This window comes from Procambarus clarkii, chromosome 10 (genome assembly GCF_040958095.1).
Source record: "Procambarus clarkii isolate CNS0578487 chromosome 10, FALCON_Pclarkii_2.0, whole genome shotgun sequence".
NCBI lineage: Eukaryota > Metazoa > Arthropoda > Malacostraca > Decapoda > Cambaridae > Procambarus > Procambarus clarkii.
Window position 1 is genome coordinate 4,287,704 of NC_091159.1, and position 22,253 is coordinate 4,309,956.

Below are 22,253 nucleotides of genomic sequence, written 5' to 3' on the forward strand. Positions count from 1 at the left end.
ATCCCAAACATCCCAGTTTCGAGGCCTGATCCATATTTTGGAGCCAAATTCTGGCTCTCTGCACGTATTCGCAGTATGAAATTGCGACTTATTATACCCAACATATGCCAAGTACTGAAAGCGGCATTGAGTCACATTTTGCACAAAATCCCCTGCAGTTTGCGAAATATCCCAAATATTCCAACTTCGAGGCCTGAGCAATATTTTCGAGCCAAATTCTGGCTCTCTGCACGTATTCGTTGTTTGAAATTACGACTATTTTTATACCCAACATATGGCAAGTACTAAAGGCGGCGTTTGGTCACATTTGCCCCAATCCCCCCAGCAATTTTCAAAATATCCCAAACATCCCAATTTCGAGGCATGAGCCATATTTTGGAGCCAAATTCTGGCTCTCTGCACGTATTCGCAGTTTGAAATTACGACTTTTTTATACCCAACATATGCCAAGTACTGAAAGCGGCGTTTGGTCATATTTGTCCCAAACTCCCCTGCAGTTTTAAAAATATCCCAAACTTTCCAATTTCCAGGCCTGAGTCATATTTTGGAGCCAAATTCAGGCTCTCTGCACGTATTCGCAGCTTGAAATTACGACTTTTTATACCCAACATATGCCAAGTACTGAAAGCGGCGTTTGGTCATATTTGTCCCAAACTCCCCTGCAGTTTTCAAAATATCCCAAACATCCCAATTTCGAGGCCTGAGTCATATTTTGGTGCCAAATTCTGGCTCTCTGCACGTATTCGCATTTTGAAATTACGACTTTTTATACCCAACATATGTTAAGACCTGAAAGCGGCAGTGTGTGACATTTTGCACAAACTCCCCTGCAGTTTTCAAAATATCCCAAAAATCCCAATTTCGAGGCCTGGGCAATATTTGGGAGCCAAATTCAGGCTCTCTACACATATTCGCAGTTTGAAATTACGACTTTTTATACCCAACATATGCCAAGTACTGAAAGCGGCGTTTGGTCACATTTGTCCCAAACCTCCCTTCAGTTTTCAAAATATCCCAAACCTCCCAATTTCGAGACCTGAGCCATATTTAGGAGCCAAATTCTGGCTCTATGCACGTATTCGCAGTTTGAAAATACGACTTTTTATTCCCAACATATGCCAATTCCTGAAAGCGGCAGTGAGTGATATTTTGCACAAACTCCCCTGCAGCTTTCGAAATATCCCAAATATCCCAATTTCGAGGCGTGAGCCATATTTTGGAGCCAAATTCTGCCTCTCTGCACGTATTCGCAGTATGAAATTACGACTTTTTATACCCAATATATGCGAAGTACTCAGAGCGGCTTTTGGTCACATTTGGCCAAAACCTCACTGCAGTTTTCAAAATATCCCAAACATCCCAATTTCGAGGCCTGAGCTATATTTTGGAGCAAAATTCAGGCTCTTTGCACGTATTCGCAGTTTGAATTTATGACTTTTTATACCCAACATATGCCAAGTACTGAAAGCGGCGTTTGGTCATATTTATCCCAAACTCCCCTGCAGTTTTCAAAATATCCCAAACATCTCAATTTCGAGGCCTGAGCCATATTTTGGAGCCAAATTCTGGCTCTCTGCACGTATTCGCAGTTTGAAATTGCGACTTAATATACCCAACATATGCCAAGTACTGAAAGCGGCAATGAGTCACATTTTGCACAAACTCCCCTGCGGTTTTCGAAATATCCTAAATATTCCAATTTCGAATTCTGAGCCACATTTTCGAGCCAAATTATGGCTCTCTGCAAGTATTCGTTGTTTGAAATTACGACTTTTTTTTATACCCAACATATGGCAAGTACTAAAAGCGGCGTTTGGTCACATTTGTCCCAATCCTCCTAGCAATTTCAAAATATCCCAAACATCCCAATTTCGAGACATGAGCCATATTTTGGAGCCAAATTCTGGCTCTCTGCATGTATTCGCAGCTTGAAATTACGAATTTTTTATACCCAACATATGCCAAGTACTGAAAGCGGCATTTGGTCATATTTGTCCCAAACTCCCCTGCAGTTTTGAAAATATCCCAAACTTCCCAATTTCCAGGCCTGAATCATATTTTGGAGCCAAATTCAGGCTCTCTGCACGTATTCGCAGTTTGAAAATACGACTTTTTATACTCAACATATGCCAATTACTGAATTGGCGTTTGGTCATATATGTCCCAAACTCCCCTGCAGTTTTCAAAATATCCCAAACTTCCCAATTTCGAGGCCTCAGTCATATTTTGGAGCCAAATTCTGGCTCTCTGCACGTATTCGCAGATTGAAATTACGACTTTTTATACCCAACATATGTTAAGACCTGAAAGCGGCAGTGTGTGACATTTTGCACAAACTCCCATACAGTTTTCAAAATATCCCAAATATCCAAATTTCAAGGCCTGAGCCATATTTTGGAGCCAAATTCAGGCTCTCTGCACGTATTCGCAGTTTGAAATTACGACTTTTCATACCCAATATATGCCAAGTACTGAAAGCGGCGTTTGGTCACATTTGACCCAAACCCCCCTGCAGTTTTCAAAATATCCCAAACATCCCAGTTTCGAGGCCTGAGCCATATTTTGGAGCTAAATTCTGGCTCTATGCACGTATTCGCAGTTTGAAATTACGACTTTTTTATACCCAACATATGCCAAGTACTGAAAGCGGCGTTTGGTCATATTTGTCCCAAACTCCCCTGCAGTTTTAAAAATATCCCAAACTTTCCAATTTCCAGGACTGAGTCATATTTTGGAGCCAAATTCAGGCTCTCTGCACGTATTCGCAGTTTGAAATTACGACTTTTTATACCCAACATATGCCAAGTACTGAAAGCGGCGTTTGGTCATATTTGTCCCAAACTCCCCTGCAGTTTTCAAAATATCCCAAACATCCCAATTTCGAGGCCTCAGTCATATTTTGGAGCCAAATTCTGGCTCTCTGCACGTATTCGCAGTTTGAAATTACGACTTTTTTTACCCAACATATGTTAAGACCTGAAAGCGGCAGTGTGTGACATTTTGCACAAACTCCCCTGCAGTTTTCAAAATATCCCAAAAATCCCAATTTCGAGGCCTGAGCCATATTTTGGAGCCAAATTCAGGCTCTCTGCACGTATTCGCAGTTTGTAATTACGACTTTTCATGCCCAACATATGCCAAGTACTGAATGCGGCGCAGTCACATTTGTCCAAAACCCCCCCTGCAGTTTTCAAAATATCCCAAACATCCCAATTTCGAGGCCTGAGCCATATTTTGGAGCCAAATTCTGGCTCTATGCACATATTCGCAGTTTGAAATTACGACTTTTTATTCCCAACATATGCCAATTCCTGAAAGCGGCAGTGAGTGATATTTTGCACAAACTCCCCTGCAGCTTTCGAAATATAACAAATATCATAATTTCGAGGCCTGAGCCATATTTTGGAGACAAATTCTGCCTCTCTGCACGTATTCGCAGTATGAAATTATGACTTTTTATATCCAACATATGCGAAGTACTGAAAGCGGCTTTTGGTCACATTTGGCCCAAACCTCCCTGCAGTTTTCAAAATATCCCAAACATCCCAATTTCGAGGCCTGAGCTATATTTTGGAGCCAAATTTAGGCTCTCTGCACGTATTCGGAGTTTGAATTTACGACTTTTTATACCCAACATATGCCAAGTACTGAAATCGGCGTTTGGTCATATATGTCACAAACTCCCCTGCAGTTTTCAAAATATCCCAAACATCTTAATTTCGATTCCTGATCCATATTTTGGAGCCAAATTCTGGCTCTCTGCACGTATTCGCCGTTTGAAATTGCGGCTTTTTTATACCCAACATATGCCAGGTACTGAAAGCGGCGTTTGGTCACATTTGTCACAAACCTCCCTGCAGTTTTCAAAATATACCAAATATCCCATTTTCGAGGCCTGAGCCATATTTTGGAGCCAAATTCAGGCTCTCTGCACGTATTCGCAGTTTGAAATTATGACTTTTCATACCCAACATATGCCAAGTACAGAATGCGGCGTTTGGTCACTTTTGTCCCAATCCCCCCTGCAGTTTTCAAAATATCCCAAACATCCCAATTTCGAGGCCTGAGCCATATTTTGGAGCCAAATTCTGGCTCTATGCACGTATTCGCAGTTTGATATTACGACTTTTAATACCCAACATATGCCAAGTACTGGACGCAAAAGTGATACACATTTTGCACAAACTCCCCTGCAGTTTTCAAAATATTCCAAACATCCCAATTTCGAGGCCTGAGCCATATTTTAGAGCCAAATTCTGGCTCTCTGCACGTATTAGCAGTTTGAAATTACGACTTTTTTATAGCCAACATATGCCAAGTACTGAAAGCGGCGTTTGGTCATATTTGTCCCAAGCTCCCCAGCAGTTTTCAAAATATCCGAAACATCCCAATTTTGAGGCCTGAGCCATATTTTGGAGCCAAATTCTGGCTCTCTGCACATATTCGCAGTTTAAAATTGCAACTTATTATACCCAACATATGCCAAGTACTGAAAGCGGCAATGAGTCACATTTTGCACAAACTCCCCTGCAATTTTCAAAATATCCCAAACATCCCAATTTCGAGGCCTGAGCCATATTTTGGAGTCAAATTCTGGCTCTCTGCACGTATTCGCAGTTTGAAATTACGACTTTTTTATACCCAACATATGCCAAGTACTGAAAGCGGTAATGAGTCATATTTTGCACAAACTCCTCTGCAGTTTTCAAAAAATCTCAAACATCTCAATTTCTAGGCCTGGGCAATATTTGGGAGCCAAATTCAGACTCTCTACACGTATTCGCAGTTTGAAATTACGACTTTTTATACCCAACATATGCCAAGTACTGAAAGCGGCGTTTGGTCACATTTGTCCCAAACCTCCCTGTAGTTTTCAAAATATCCCAAATACCCCAATTTCAAGGCCTTAGCCATATTTTGGAGACAAATTCTGGCTCTCTGCACGTATTCGCAGTTTGAAATTACGAATTTTTTATACCCAACATATGCCAATTCTTGAAAGCGGCAGTGAGTCATATTTTGCACAAACTCCACTACAGTTTTCGAAATATCCCAAATATCCCAATTTCAAGGCCTGAGCCATATTTTGGAGCCAAATTCTGGGTCTCTGCACGTATTCGCAGTGTGAAATTACGATTTTTTTTATACCCAACATATGCGAAGTACTGAATTGGGAGTTTGGTCACATTTGTCCCAAACCTCCCTGCAATTTTAAAAATATCCCAAACATCCCAATATCGAGGCCTTAGCCAAATATTTGAGCTAAATTCTGGCTCTATGCACGTATTCACAGTTTGATATTACGACTTTTTATACCCAACATGTGCCCAGTATTGAAAGCGGCAGTGAGTCACATTTTGCACAAACTCCCCTGCAGTTTTCAAAATTTCCCAAATATCCCAATTTCGAGGCCTGAGCCATATTTTGGAGCCAAATTCTGGCTCTCTGCACGTATTCGCAGTTTGAAATTACTACTTTTTATACCCAACATATGCCAATTCCTGAAAGCGGCAGCGAGTCATATTTTGCACAAACTCCCCTACAGTTTTCGAAATATCCCAAATATCCCAATTTCAAGGCCTGAGCCATATTTTGAAGCCAAATTCTGGCTCTCTGCACGTATTCTCTGTTTGAAATTGCGATTTTTTTATACCCAACCTATGCCAGGTACTGAAAGCGACGTTTGGTCACATTTGTCCAAAACCTCCCTGCAGTTTTCAAAATATCCCAAATATCCCAATTTCGAGGCCTGAGCCATATTTTGGAGCCAAATTCTGGCTCTCTGCACGTATTCGCAGTTTGATATTACGACTTTTAATACCCAACATATGTCAAGTACTGGACGTGGCAGTGAGTCACATTTTGCACAAACTCCTCTGCAGTTTTTAAAAAATCTCAAACATCCCAATTTCGAGGCATGGGCCATATTTTGGAGCCAAATTCTGGCTCTCTGCACGTATTCGCAGTTTGAAATTGCGACTTTTTTATACCCAACATATGCCAAGTACTGAAAGTGGCGTTTGGACACATTTCTCCCAATCCTCCCTGCAGTTTTCAAAATATCCCCAACATCCCAATATCGAGGCCTGAGCCATATTTTGAAGCCAAATTCTGGCTCTCTGCACGTATTCGCAGTTTGAAATTACGACTTCTTATACCCAACATATGCCAAGTACTAAAAGCGGCAATGAGTCATATTTTGCACAAACTCCTCTGCAGTTTTCAAAAAATCTCAAACATCCCAATTTCGAGGCATGGGCCATATTTTGGAGCCAAATTCTGGCTCTCTACAAGTATTCGCAGTTTGAAATTAGGACTTTTTTATACCCAACATATGCCAAGTACTGAAAGTGGCATTTGGTCACATTTGTCCCAAACCTCCCTGTAGTTTTCAAAATATCCCAAATACCCCAATTTCGAGGCCTGAGCCATATTTTGGAGCCAAATTCTGGCTCTCTGCACGTATTCGCAGTTTGAAATTACGAATTTTTTATACCCAACATATGCGAAGTACTGAAAGCGGCGTTTGGTCACATTTGTCCCAAACCTCCCTGCAGTTTTGAAAATATCCCAAACATCCCAATATCGAGGCCTGAGCCATATTTTGAAGCCAAATTCTGGCTCTCTGCACGTATTCTCAGTTTGAAATTGCGATTTTTTTATACCCAACATATGCCAGGTACTGAAAGCGGCGTTTGGTCACATTTGTCCTAAACCTCCCTGCAGTTTTCAAAATATCCCAAATATCCCCATTTCGAGGCCTGAGCCATATTTTGGAGCCAAATTCTGGCTCTCTGCACGTATTCGCAGTTTGATATTACGACTTGTTATACCCAACATATGTCAAGTACAGGACGTGGCAGTGAGTCACATTTTGCACAAACTCCTCTGCAGTTTTCAAAAAATCTCAAACATCCCTTTTCGAGGCATGGGCCATATTTTGGAGCCAAATTCTGGCTCTCAGCACGTATTCGCAGTTTGAAATTACGATTTTTTTTATACCCAACATATGCAAAGTACTGAATGTGGCGTTTGGTCACATTTGTCCCAAACCTCCCTGCAATTTTAAAAATATCCCAAACATCCCAATATCGAGGCCTCAGCCATATTTTGGAGCCAAATTCTGGCTCTCTGCACGTATTCGCAGTTTGAAATTACGACTTTTTTATACCCAACATATGCCAAGTACTGAAAGCGGCGTTTGGTCATATTTGTCCCAAACTCCCCTGCAGTTTTAAAAATATCCCAAACTTTCCAATTTCCAGGCCTGAGTCATATTTTGGAGCCAAATTCAGGCTCTCTGCACGTATTCGCAGTTTGAAATTACGACTTTTTATACCCAACATATGCCAAGTACTGAAAGCGGCGTTTGGTCATATTTGTCCCAAACTCCCCTGCAGTTTTCAAAATATCCCAAACATCCCAATTTCGAGACCTCAGTCATATTTTGGAGCCAAATTCTGGCTCTCTGCACGTATTCGCAGTTTGAAATTACGACTTTTTTTACCCAACATATGTTAAGACCTGAAAGCGGCAGGGTGTGACATTTTGCACAAACTCCCCTGCAGTTTTCAAAATATCCCAAAAATCCCAATTTCGAGGCCTGAGCCATATTTTGGAGCCAAATTCAGGCTCTCTGCACGTATTCGCAGTTTGTAATTACGACTTTTCATGCCCAACATATGCCAAGTACTGAATGCGGCGCAGTCACATTTGTCCAAAACCCCCCCTGCAGTTTTCAAAATATCCCAAACATCCCAATTTCGAGGCCTGAGCCATATTTTGGAGCCAAATTCTGGCTCTATGCACATATTCGCAGTTTGAAATTACGACTTTTTATTCCCAACATATGCCAATTCCTGAAAGCGGCAGTGAGTGATATTTTGCACAAACTCCCCTGCAGCTTTCGAAATATAACAAATATCATAATTTCGAGGCCTGAGCCATATTTTGGAGACAAATTCTGCCTCTCTGCACGTATTCGCAGTATGAAATTATGACTTTTTATACCCAACATATGCGAAGTACTGAAAGCGGCTTTTGGTCACATTTGGCCCAAACCTCCCTGCAGTTTTCAAAATATCCCAAACATCCCAATTTCGAGGCCTGAGCTATATTTTGGAGCCAAATTTAGGCTCTCTGCACGTATTCGGAGTTTGAATTTACGACTATTTATACCCAACATATGCCAAGTACTGAAATCGGCGTTTGGTCATATATGTCACAAACTCCCCTGCAGTTTTCAAAATATCCCAAACATCTTAATTTCGATTCCTGATCCATATTTTGGAGCCAAATTCTGGCTCTCTGCACGTATTCGCCGTTTGAAATTGCGGCTTTTTTATACCCAACATATGCCAGGTACTGAAAGCGGCGTTTGGTCACATTTGTCACAAACCTCCCTGCAGTTTTCAAAATATCCCAAATATCCCATTTTCGAGGCCTGAGCCATATTTTGGAGCCAAATTCAGGCTCTCTGCACGTATTCGCAGTTTGAAATTATGACTTTTCATACCCAACATATGCCAAGTACAGAATGCGGCGTTTGGTCACTTTTGTCCCAATCCCCCCTGCAGTTTCCAAAATATCCCAAACATCCCAATTTCGAGGCCTGAGCCATATTTTGGAGCCAAATTCTGGCTCTATGCACGTATTCGCAGTTTGATATTACGACTTTTAATACCCAACATATGCCAAGTACTGGACGCAAAAGTGATACACATTTTGCACAAACTCCCCTGCAGTTTTCAAAATATTCCAAACATCCCAATTTCGAGGCCTGAGCCATATTTTAGAGCCAAATTCTGGCTCTCTGCACATATTCGCAGTTTAAAATTGCAACTTATTATACCCAACATATGCCAAGTACTGAAAGCGGCAATGAGTCACATTTTGCACAAACTCCCCTGCAATTTTCAAAATATCCCAAACATCCCAATTTCGAGGCCTGAGCCATATTTTGGAGTCAAATTCTGGCTCTCTGCACGTATTCGCAGTTTGAAATTACGACTTTTTTATACCCAACATATGCGAAGTACTGAAAGCGGCGTTTGGTCACATTTGTCCCATACCTTCCTGCAGTTTTCAAAATATCCCAAACATCCCAATATCGAGGCCTGAGCCATATTTTGGAGCCAAATTCTGGCTCTCTGCACGTATTCGCAGTTTGAAATTACGACTTTTTATACCCAACATATGCCAAGTACTGAAAGCGGTAATGAGTCATATTTTGCACAAACTCCTCTGCAGTTTTCAAAAAATCTCAAACATCTCAATTTCTAGGCCTGGGCAATATTTGGGAGCCAAATTCAGACTCTCTACACGTATTCGCAGTTTGAAATTACGACTTTTTATACCCAACATATGCCAAGTACTGAAAGCGGCGTTTGGTCACATTTGTCCCAAACCTCCCTGTAGTTTTCAAAATATCCCAAATACCCCAATTTCAAGGCCTTAGCCATATTTTGGAGACAAATTCTGGCTCTCTGCACGTATTCGCAGTTTGAAATTACGAATTTTTTATACCCAACATATGCCAATTCTTGAAAGCGGCAGTGAGTCATATTTTGCACAAACTCCACTACAGTTTTCGAAATATCCCAAATATCCCAATTTCAAGGCCTGAGCCATATTTTGGAGCCAAATTCTGGGTCTCTGCACGTATTCGCAGTGTGAAATTACGATTTTTTTATACCCAACATATGCGAAGTACTGAATTGGGAGTTTGGTCACATTTGTCCCAAACCTCCCTGCAATTTTAAAAATATCCCAAACATCCCAATATCGAGGCCTTAGCCAAATATTTGAGCTAAATTCTGGCTCTATGCACGTATTCACAGTTTGATATTACGACTTTTTATACCCAACATGTGCCCAGTATTGAAAGCGGCAGTGAGTCACATTTTGCACAAACTCCCCTGCAGTTTTCAAAATTTCCCAAATATCCCAATTTCGAGGCCTGAGCCATATTTTGGAGCCAAATTCTGGCTCTCTGCACGTATTCGCAGTTTGAAATTACTACTTTTTATACCCAACATATGCCAATTCCTGAAAGCGGCAGCGAGTCATATTTTGCACAAACTCCCCTACAGTTTTCGAAATATCCCAAATATCCCAATTTCAAGGCCTGAGCCATATTTTGAAGCCAAATTCTGGCTCTCTGCACGTATTCTCAGTTTGAAATTGCGAATTTTTTATACCCAACCTATGCCAGGTACTGAAAGCGACGTTTGGTCACATTTGTCCAAAACCTCCCTGCAGTTTTCAAAATATCCCAAATATCCCAATTTCGAGGCCTGAGCCATATTTTGGAGCCAAATTCTGGCTCTCTGCACGTATTCGCAGTTTGATATTACGACTTTTTATACCCAACATATGCCAAGTACTGAATGCGGCGCAGTCACATTTGTCCAAAACCCCCCCTGCAGTTTTCAAAATATCCCAAACATCCCAATTTCGAGGCCTGAGCCATATTTTGGAGCCAAATTCTGGCTCTATGCACATATTCGCAGTTTGAAATTACGACTTTTTATTCCCAACATATGCCAATTCCTGAAAGCGGCAGTGAGTGATATTTTGCACAAACTCCCCTGCAGCTTTCGAAATATAACAAATATCATAATTTCGAGGCCTGAGCCATATTTTGGAGACAAATTCTGCCTCTCTGCACGTATTCGCAGTATGAAATTATGACTTTTTATACCCAACATATGCGAAGTACTGAAAGCGGCTTTTGGTCACATTTGGCCCAAACCTCCCTGCAGTTTTCAAAATATCCCAAACATCCCAATTTCGAGGCCTGAGCTATATTTTGGAGCCAAATTTAGGCTCTCTGCACGTATTCGGAGTTTGAATTTACGACTATTTATACCCAACATATGCCAAGTACTGAAATCGGCGTTTGGTCATATATGTCACAAACTCCCCTGCAGTTTTCAAAATATCCCAAACATCTTAATTTCGATTCCTGATCCATATTTTGGAGCCAAATTCTGGCTCTCTGCACGTATTCGCCGTTTGAAATTGCGGCTTTTTTATACCCAACATATGCCAGGTACTGAAAGCGGCGTTTGGTCACATTTGTCACAAACCTCCCTGCAGTTTTCAAAATATCCCAAATATCCCATTTTCGAGGCCTGAGCCATATTTTGGAGCCAAATTCAGGCTCTCTGCACGTATTCGCAGTTTGAAATTATGACTTTTCATACCCAACATATGCCAAGTACAGAATGCGGCGTTTGGTCACTTTTGTCCCAATCCCCCCTGCAGTTTTCAAAATATCCCAAACATCCCAATTTCGAGGCCTGAGCCATATTTTGGAGCCAAATTCTGGCTCTATGCACGTATTCGCAGTTTGATATTACGACTTTTAATACCCAACATATGCCAAGTACTGGACGCAAAAGTGATACACATTTTGCACAAACTCCCCTGCAGTTTTCAAAATATTCCAAACATCCCAATTTCGAGGCCTGAGCCATATTTTAGAGCCAAATTCTGGCTCTCTGCACATATTCGCAGTTTAAAATTGCAACTTATTATACCCAACATATGCCAAGTACTGAAAGCGGCAATGAGTCACATTTTGCACAAACTCCCCTGCAATTTTCAAAATATCCCAAACATCCCAATTTCGAGGCCTGAGCCATATTTTGGAGTCAAATTCTGGCTCTCTGCACGTATTCGCAGTTTGAAATTACGACTTTTTTATACCCAACATATGCGAAGTACTGAAAGCGGCGTTTGGTCACATTTGTCCCATACCTTCCTGCAGTTTTCAAAATATCCCAAACATCCCAATATCGAGGCCTGAGCCATATTTTGGAGCCAAATTCTGGCTCTCTGCACGTATTCGCAGTTTGAAATTACGACTTTTTATACCCAACATATGCCAAGTACTGAGAGCGGTAATGAGTCATATTTTGCACAAACTCCTCTGCAGTTTTCAAAAAATCTCAAACATCTCAATTTCTAGGCCTGGGCAATATTTGGGAGCCAAATTCAGACTCTCTACACGTATTCGCAGTTTGAAATTACGACTTTTTATACCCAACATATGCCAAGTACTGAAAGCGGCGTTTGGTCACATTTGTCCCAAACCTCCCTGTAGTTTTCAAAATATCCCAAATACCCCAATTTCAAGGCCTTAGCCATATTTTGGAGACAAATTCTGGCTCTCTGCACGTATTCGCAGTTTGAAATTACGAATTTTTTATACCCAACATATGCCAATTCTTGAAAGCGGCAGTGAGTCATATTTTGCACAAACTCCACTACAGTTTTCGAAATATCCCAAATATCCCAATTTCAAGGCCTGAGCCATATTTTGGAGCCAAATTCTGGGTCTCTGCACGTATTCGCAGTGTGAAATTACGATTTTTTTATACCCAACATATGCGAAGTACTGAATTGGGAGTTTGGTCACATTTGTCCCAAACCTCCCTGCAATTTTAAAAATATCCCAAACATCCCAATATCGAGGCCTTAGCCAAATATTTGAGCTAAATTCTGGCTCTATGCACGTATTCACAGTTTGATATTACGACTTTTTATACCCAACATGTGCCCAGTATTGAAAGCGGCAGTGAGTCACATTTTGCACAAACTCCCCTGCAGTTTTCAAAATTTCCCAAATATCCCAATTTCGAGGCCTGAGCCATATTTTGGAGCCAAATTCTGGCTCTCTGCACGTATTCGCAGTTTGAAATTACTACTTTTTATACCCAACATATGCCAATTCCTGAAAGCGGCAGCGAGTCATATTTTGCACAAACTCCCCTACAGTTTTCGAAATATCCCAAATATCCCAATTTCAAGGCCTGAGCCATATTTTGAAGCCAAATTCTGGCTCTCTGCACGTATTCTCAGTTTGAAATTGCGAATTTTTTATACCCAACCTATGCCAGGTACTGAAAGCGACGTTTGGTCACATTTGTCCAAAACCTCCCTGCAGTTTTCAAAATATCCCAAATATCCCAATTTCGAGGCCTGAGCCATATTTTGGAGCCAAATTCTGGCTCTCTGCACGTATTCGCAGTTTGATATTACGACTTTTTATACCAAACATATGTCAAGTACTGGACGTGGCAGTGAGTCACATTTTGCACAAACTCCTCTGCAGTTTTCAAAAAATCTCAAACATCCCAATTTCGAGGCATGGGCCTTATTTTGGAGCCAAATTCTGGCTCTCTGCACGTATTCGCAGTTTGAAATTGCGACTTTTTTATACCCAACATATGCCAAGTACTGAAAGTGGCGTTTGGACACATTTCTCCCAATCCTCCCTGCAGTTTTCAAAATATCCCAAACATCCCAATATCGAGGCCTGAGCCATATTTTGAAGCCAAATTCTGGCTCTCTGCACGTATTCGCAGTTTGAAATTACGACTTCTTATACCCAACATATGCCAAGTACTAAAAGCGGCAATGAGTCATATTTTGCACAAACTCCTCTGCAGTTTTCAAAAAATCTCAAACATCCCAATTTCGAGGCATGGGCCATATTTTGGAGCCAAATTCAGGCTCTCTACAAGTATTCGCAGTTTGAAATTAGGACTTTTTTATACCCAACATATGCCAAGTACTGAAAGTGGCATTTGGTCACATTTGTCCCAAACCTCCCTGTAGTTTTCAAAATATCCCAAATACCCCAATTTCGAGGCCTGAGCCATATTTTGGAGCCAAATTCTGGCTCTCTGCACGTATTCGCAGTTTGAAATTACGAATTTTTTATACCCAACATATGCGAAGTACTGAAAGCGGCGTTTGGTCACATTTGTCCCAAACCTCCCTGCAGTTTTGAAAATATCCCAAACATCCCAATATCGAGGCCTGAGCCATATTTTGAAGCCAAATTCTGGCTCTCTGCACGTATTCTCAGTTTGAAATTGCGAATTTTTTATACCCAACATATGCCAGGTACTGAAAGCGGCGTTTGGTCACATTTGTCCTAAACCTCCCTGCAGTTTTCAAAATATCCCAAATATCCCCATTTCGAGGCCTGAGCCATATTTTGGAGCCAAATTCTGGCTCTCTGCACGTATTCGCAGTTTGATATTACGACTTGTTATACCCAACATATGTCAAGTACAGGACGTGGCAGTGAGTCACATTTTGCACAAACTCCTCTGCAGTTTTCAAAAAATCTCAAACATCCCTTTTCGAGGCATGGGCCATATTTTGGAGCCAAATTCTGGCTCTCAGCACGTATTCGCAGTTTGAAATTACGATTTTTTTATACCCAACATATGCAAAGTACTGAATGTGGCGTTTGGTCACATTTGTCCCAAACCTCCCTGCAATTTTGAAAATATCCCAAACATCCCAATATCGAGGCCTCAGCCATATTTTGGAGCCAAATTCTGGCTCTCTGCACGTATTCGCAGTTTGAAATTGCGACTTTTTTATACCCAACATATGCCAAGTACTGAAAGTGGCGTTTGGACACATTTCTCCCAATCCTCCCTGCAGTTTTCAAAATATCCGAAACATCCCAATATCGAGGCGTGAGCCATATTTTGGAGCCAAATTCTGGCTCTCTGCACGTATTCGCATTTGGAAATTACGACTTATTATACCCAACATATGCTAAGTACAGAAAGCGGCAATGAGTCATATTTTGCACAAACTCCTCTGCAGTTTTCAAAAAATCTCAAACATCTCAATTTCGAGGCATGGGCCATATTTTGGAGCCAAATTCAGGCTCTCTACAAGTATTCGCAGTTTGAAATTACGACTTTTTATACCCAACATATGCCAAGTACTGAAAGCGGCGTTTGGTCACATTTGTCCCAAACCTCCCTGTAGTTTTCAAAATATCCCAGATACCCCAATTTCGAGGCCTGAGCCATATTTTGGAGCCAAATTCTGGCTCTCTGCACGTATTCGCAGTTTGAAATTACGAATTTTTTATACCCAACATATGCGAAGTACTGAAAGTGGCGTTTGGTCACATTTGTCCCAAACCTCCCTGCAGTTTTGAGAATATCCCAAACATCCCAATATCGAAACCTGAGCCATATTTTGGAGACAAATTCTGGCTCTCTGCACGTATTCGCAGTTTGATATTACGACTTTTTATACCCAACATATGCCAAGTACTGAAAGCGGCGGTGAGTCACATTTTGCACAAACTCCCCTGCAGTTTTCAAAATATCCCAAACTTCCCAATTTCGAGGCCTGAACCATATTATGGAGCCAAATTCTGGCTCTCTGCACGTATTCGCAGTGTGAAATTACTATTTTTTTATTACCCAACATATGCGAAGTACTGATGATGTGGTGTTTGGTCACATTTGTCCCAAACCTCCCTGCAATTTTCAAAATATCCCAAACATCCCAATATCGATGCCTGAGATAAATATTTCAGCTAAATTCTGGCTCTCTGCACGTATTCGCAGTTTGATATTACAACTTTTTATACTCAACATATGCCCAGTATTGAAAGCGGCAGTGAGTCACATTTTGCACAAACTCCTCTGCAGTTTTCAAAATATCCCAAACATCCCAATTTCGAGGCCTGAGCCATATTTTGGAGCCAAATTCTGGCTCTCTGCACGTATTCGCAGTTTGAAATTACGATTTTTTTATACCCAACATATGCGAAGTACTATATATTTCGTTTGGTCACATTTGTCCCAAACCTCCCTGCAATTTTCAAAATATCCCAAACATCCCAATATCGAGGCCTGAGCTATATTTTGGAGCCAAATTCTGGCTCTCTCCACGTATTCGCAGTTTGATATTACGACATTTTATACCCAACATATGCCAAGTACTGAGAGCGGAAGTGAGTATCATTTTGCACAAACTCCCCTGCAGTTTTTAAAATATCCCAAACTTCCCAATTTCTAGGCCTGAACCATATTTTGGAGCTAAATTCTGGCTCTCTGCACGTATTCGCAGTTTGAAATTACTAATTTTTATACACAACATATGCCAATTCCTGAAAGTGGCAGTTAGTCAAATTTTGCACAAACTCCCCTACAGTTTTCGAAATATCCCAAATATCCCAATTTCGAGGCCTGAGCCATATTTTGGAGCCAAAATCTAGCTCTCTGCACGTATTCGCAGTTTGAAATTGCGACTTTTTTATACCCAACATATGCCAAGTACTGAAAGCGGCGTTTGGTCACATTTGTCCCAAACCTCACTGCAGTTTTTAAAATATCCTAAATATACCAATTTCGAGGCCTGAGCCATATTTTGGAGCCAAATTCTGGCTCTCTGCACGTATTTGCAGTTTGATATTACGACTTTTTATACCCAACATATGCCCAGTATTGAAAGCGGCAGCGAGTCACATTTTGCACAAACTCCTCTGCAGTTTTCAAAATATCCCAAACTTCCCAATTTCGAGGCCTGAACCATATTTTGGAGCTAAATTCTGGCTCTCTGCACGTATTCGCAGTTTGAAATTACTACTTTTTATACCCAACATATGCCAATTCCTGAAAGCGGCAGTGAGTCACATTTTGCACCAACTCCCCTGAAGTTTTGAAAATATCCCAAATATCCCAATTTCAAGGCCTGAGCCATATTTTGGAGCCAAATTCTGGCTCTCTGCACGTATTCGCAGTTTGAAATTACGATTTTTTTTATACCCAACATATGCAAAGTACTGAATGTGGCGTTTGGTCACATTTGTCCCAAACCTCCCTGCAATTTTAAAAATATCCCAAACATCCCAATATCGAGGCCTCAGCCATATTTTGGAGCCAAATTCTGGCTCTCTGCACGTATTCGCAGTTTGAAATTACGACTTTTTTATACCCAACATATGCCAAGTACTGAAAGCGGCGTTTGGTCATATTTGTCCCAAACTCCCCTGCAGTTTTAAAAATATCCCAAACTTTCCAATTTCCAGGCCTGAGTCATATTTTGGAGCCAAATTCAGGCTCTCTGCACGTATTCGCAGTTTGAAATTACGACTTTTTATACCCAACATATGCCAAGTACTGAAAGCGGCGTTTGGTCATATTTGTCCCAAACTCCCCTGCAGTTTTCAAAATATCCCAAACATCCCAATTTCGAGACCTCAGTCATATTTTGGAGCCAAATTCTGGCTCTCTGCACGTATTCGCAGTTTGAAATTACGACTTTTTTTACCCAACATATGTTAAGACCTGAAAGCGGCAGTGTGTGACATTTTGCACAAACTCCCCTGCAGTTTTCAAAATATCCCAAAAATCCCAATTTCGAGGCCTGAGCCATATTTTGGAGCCAAATTCAGGCTCTCTGCACGTATTCGCAGTTTGTAATTACGACTTTTCATGCCCAACATATGCCAAGTACTGAATGCGGCGCAGTCACATTTGTCCAAAACCCCCCCTGCAGTTTTCAAAATATCCCAAACATCCCAATTTCGAGGCCTGAGCCATATTTTGGAGCCAAATTCTGGCTCTATGCACATATTCGCAGTTTGAAATTACGACTTTTTATTCCCAACATATGCCAATTCCTGAAAGCGGCAGTGAGTGATATTTTGCACAAACTCCCCTGCAGCTTTCGAAATATAACAAATATCATAATTTCGAGGCCTGAGCCATATTTTGGAGACAAATTCTGCCTCTCTGCACGTATTCGCAGTATGAAATTATGACTTTTTATACCCAACATATGCGAAGTACTGAAAGCGGCTTTTGGTCACATTTGGCCCAAACCTCCCTGCAGTTTTCAAAATATCCCAAACATCCCAATTTCGAGGCCTGAGCTATATTTTGGAGCCAAATTTAGGCTCTCTGCACGTATTCGGAGTTTGAATTTACGACTATTTATACCCAACATATGCCAAGTACTGAAATCGGCGTTTGGTCATATATGTCACAAACTCCCCTGCAGTTTTCAAAATATCCCAAACATCTTAATTTCGATTCCTGATCCATATTTTGGAGCCAAATTCTGGCTCTCTGCACGTATTCGCCGTTTGAAATTGCGGCTTTTTTATACCCAACATATGCCAGGTACTGAAAGCGGCGTTTGGTCACATTTGTCACAAACCTCCCTGCAGTTTTCAAAATATCCCAAATATCCCATTTTCGAGGCCTGAGCCATATTTTGGAGCCAAATTCAGGCTCTCTGCACGTATTCGCAGTTTGAAATTATGACTTTTCATACCCAACATATGCCAAGTACAGAATGCGGCGTTTGGTCACTTTTGTCCCAATCCCCCCTGCAGTTTCCAAAATATCCCAAACATCCCAATTTCGAGGCCTGAGCCATATTTTGGAGCCAAATTCTGGCTCTATGCACGTATTCGCAGTTTGATATTACGACTTTTAATACCCAACATATGCCAAGTACTGGACGCAAAAGTGATACACATTTTGCACAAACTCCCCTGCAGTTTTCAAAATATTCCAAACATCCCAATTTCGAGGCCTGAGCCATATTTTAGAGCCAAATTCTGGCTCTCTGCACATATTCGCAGTTTAAAATTGCAACTTATTATACCCAACATATGCCAAGTACTGAAAGCGGCAATGAGTCACATTTTGCACAAACTCCCCTGCAATTTTCAAAATATCCCAAACATCCCAATTTCGAGGCCTGAGCCATATTTTGGAGTCAAATTCTGGCTCTCTGCACGTATTCGCAGTTTGAAATTACGACTTTTTTATACCCAACATATGCGAAGTACTGAAAGCGGCGTTTGGTCACATTTGTCCCATACCTTCCTGCAGTTTTCAAAATATCCCAAACATCCCAATATCGAGGCCTGAGCCATATTTTGGAGCCAAATTCTGGCTCTCTGCACGTATTCGCAGTTTGAAATTACGACTTTTTATACCCAACATATGCCAAGTACTGAAAGCGGTAATGAGTCATATTTTGCACAAACTCCTCTGCAGTTTTCAAAAAATCTCAAACATCTCAATTTCTAGGCCTGGGCAATATTTGGGAGCCAAATTCAGACTCTCTACACGTATTCGCAGTTTGAAATTACGACTTTTTATACCCAACATATGCCAAGTACTGAAAGCGGCGTTTGGTCACATTTGTCCCAAACCTCCCTGTAGTTTTCAAAATATCCCAAATACCCCAATTTCAAGGCCTTAGCCATATTTTGGAGACAAATTCTGGCTCTCTGCACGTATTCGCAGTTTGAAATTACGAATTTTTTATACCCAACATATGCCAATTCTTGAAAGCGGCAGTGAGTCATATTTTGCACAAACTCCACTACAGTTTTCGAAATATCCCAAATATCCCAATTTCAAGGCCTGAGCCATATTTTGGAGCCAAATTCTGGGTCTCTGCACGTATTCGCAGTGTGAAATTACGATTTTTTTATACCCAACATATGCGAAGTACTGAATTGGGAGTTTGGTCACATTTGTCCCAAACCTCCCTGCAATTTTAAAAATATCCCAAACATCCCAATATCGAGGCCTTAGCCAAATATTTGAGCTAAATTCTGGCTCTATGCACGTATTCACAGTTTGATATTACGACTTTTTATACCCAACATGTGCCCAGTATTGAAAGCGGCAGTGAGTCACATTTTGCACAAACTCCCCTGCAGTTTTCAAAATTTCCCAAATATCCCAATTTCGAGGCCTGAGCCATATTTTGGAGCCAAATTCTGGCTCTCTGCACGTATTCGCAGTTTGAAATTACTACTTTATATACCCAACATATGCCAATTCCTGAAAGCGGCAGCGAGTCATATTTTGCACAAACTCCCCTACAGTTTTCGAAATATCCCAAATATCCCAATTTCAAGGCCTGAGCCATATTTTGAAGCCAAATTCTGGCTCTCTGCACGTATTCTCAGTTTGAAATTGCGAATTTTTTATACCCAACCTATGCCAGGTACTGAAAGCGACGTTTGGTCACATTTGTCCAAAACCTCCCTGCAGTTTTCAAAATATCCCAAATATCCCAATTTCGAGGCCTGAGCCATATTTTGGAGCCAAATTCTGGCTCTCTGCACGTATTCGCAGTTTGATATTACGACTTTTTATACCCAACATATGCCAAGTACTGAATGCGGCGCAGTCACATTTGTCCAAAACCCCCCCTGCAGTTTTCAAAATATCCCAAACATCCCAATTTCGAGGCCTGAGCCATATTTTGGAGCCAAATTCTGGCTCTATGCACATATTCGCAGTTTGAAATTACGACTTTTTATTCCCAACATATGCCAATTCCTGAAAGCGGCAGTGAGTGATATTTTGCACAAACTCCCCTGCAGCTTTCGAAATATAACAAATATCATAATTTCGAGGCCTGAGCCATATTTTGGAGACAAATTCTGCCTCTCTGCACGTATTCGCAGTATGAAATTATGACTTTTTATACCCAACATATGCGAAGTACTGAAAGCGGCTTTTGGTCACATTTGGCCCAAACCTCCCTGCAGTTTTCAAAATATCCCAAACATCCCAATTTCGAGGCCTGAGCTATATTTTGGAGCCAAATTTAGGCTCTCTGCACGTATTCGGAGTTTGAATTTACGACTATTTATACCCAACATATGCCAAGTACTGAAATCGGCGTTTGGTCATATATGTCACAAACTCCCCTGCAGTTTTCAAAATATCCCAAACATCTTAATTTCGATTCCTGATCCATATTTTGGAGCCAAATTCTGGCTCTCTGCACGTATTCGCCGTTTGAAATTGCGGCTTTTTTATACCCAACATATGCCAGGTACTGAAAGCGGCGTTTGGTCACATTTGTCACAAACCTCCCTGCAGTTTTCAAAATATCCCAAATATCCCATTTTCGAGGCCTGAGCCATATTTTGGAGCCAAATTCAGGCTCTCTGCACGTATTCGCAGTTTGAAATTATGACTTTTCATACCCAACATATGCCAAGTACAGAATGCGGCGTTTGGTCACTTTTGTCCCAATCCCCCCTGCAGTTTTCAAAATATCCCAAACATCCCAATTTCGAGGCCTGAGCCATATTTTGGAGCCAAATTCTGGCTCTATGCACGTATTCGCAGTTTGATATTACGACTTTTAATACCCAACATATGCCAAGTACTGGACGCAAAAGTGATACACATTTTGCACAAACTCCCCTGCAGTTTTCAAAATATTCCAAACATCCCAATTTCGAGGCCTGAGCCATATTTTAGAGCCAAATTCTGGCTCTCTGCACATATTCGCAGTTTAAAATTGCAACTTATTATACCCAACATATGCCAAGTACTGAAAGCGGCAATGAGTCACATTTTGCACAAACTCCCCTGCAATTTTCAAAATATCCCAAACATCCCAATTTCGAGGCCTGAGCCATATTTTGGAGTCAAATTCTGGCTCTCTGCACGTATTCGCAGTTTGAAATTACGACTTTTTTATACCCAACATATGCGAAGTACTGAAAGCGGCGTTTGGTCACATTTGTCCCATACCTTCCTGCAGTTTTCAAAATATCCCAAACATCCCAATATCGAGGCCTGAGCCATATTTTGGAGCCAAATTCTGGCTCTCTGCACGTATTCGCAGTTTGAAATTACGACTTTTTATACCCAACATATGCCAAGTACTGAAAGCGGTAATGAGTCATATTTTGCACAAACTCCTCTGCAGTTTTCAAAAAATCTCAAACATCTCAATTTCTAGGCCTGGGCAATATTTGGGAGCCAAATTCAGACTCTCTACACGTATTCCCAGTTTGAAATTACGACTTTTTATACCCAACATATGCCAAGTACTGAAAGCGGCGTTTGGTCACATTTGTCCCAAACCTCCCTGTAGTTTTCAAAATATCCCAAATACCCCAATTTCAAGGCCTTAGCCATATTTTGGAGACAAATTCTGGCTCTCTGCACGTATTCGCAGTTTGAAATTACGAATTTTTTATACCCAACATATGCCAATTCTTGAAAGCGGCAGTGAGTCATATTTTGCACAAACTCCACTACAGTTTTCGAAATATCCCAAATATCCCAATTTCAAGGCCTGAGCCATATTTTGGAGCCAAATTCTGGGTCTCAGCACGTATTCGCAGTGTGAAATTACGATTTTTTTATACCCAACATATGCGAAGTACTGAATTGGGAGTTTGGTCACATTTGTCCCAAACCTCCCTGCAATTTTAAAAATATCCCAAACATCCCAATATCGAGGCCTTAGCCAAATATTTGAGCTAAATTCTGGCTCTATGCACGTATTCACAGTTTGATATTACGACTTTTTATACCCAACATGTGCCCAGTATTGAAAGCGGCAGTGAGTCACATTTTGCACAAACTCCCCTGCAGTTTTCAAAATTTCCCAAATATCCCAATTTCGAGGCCTGA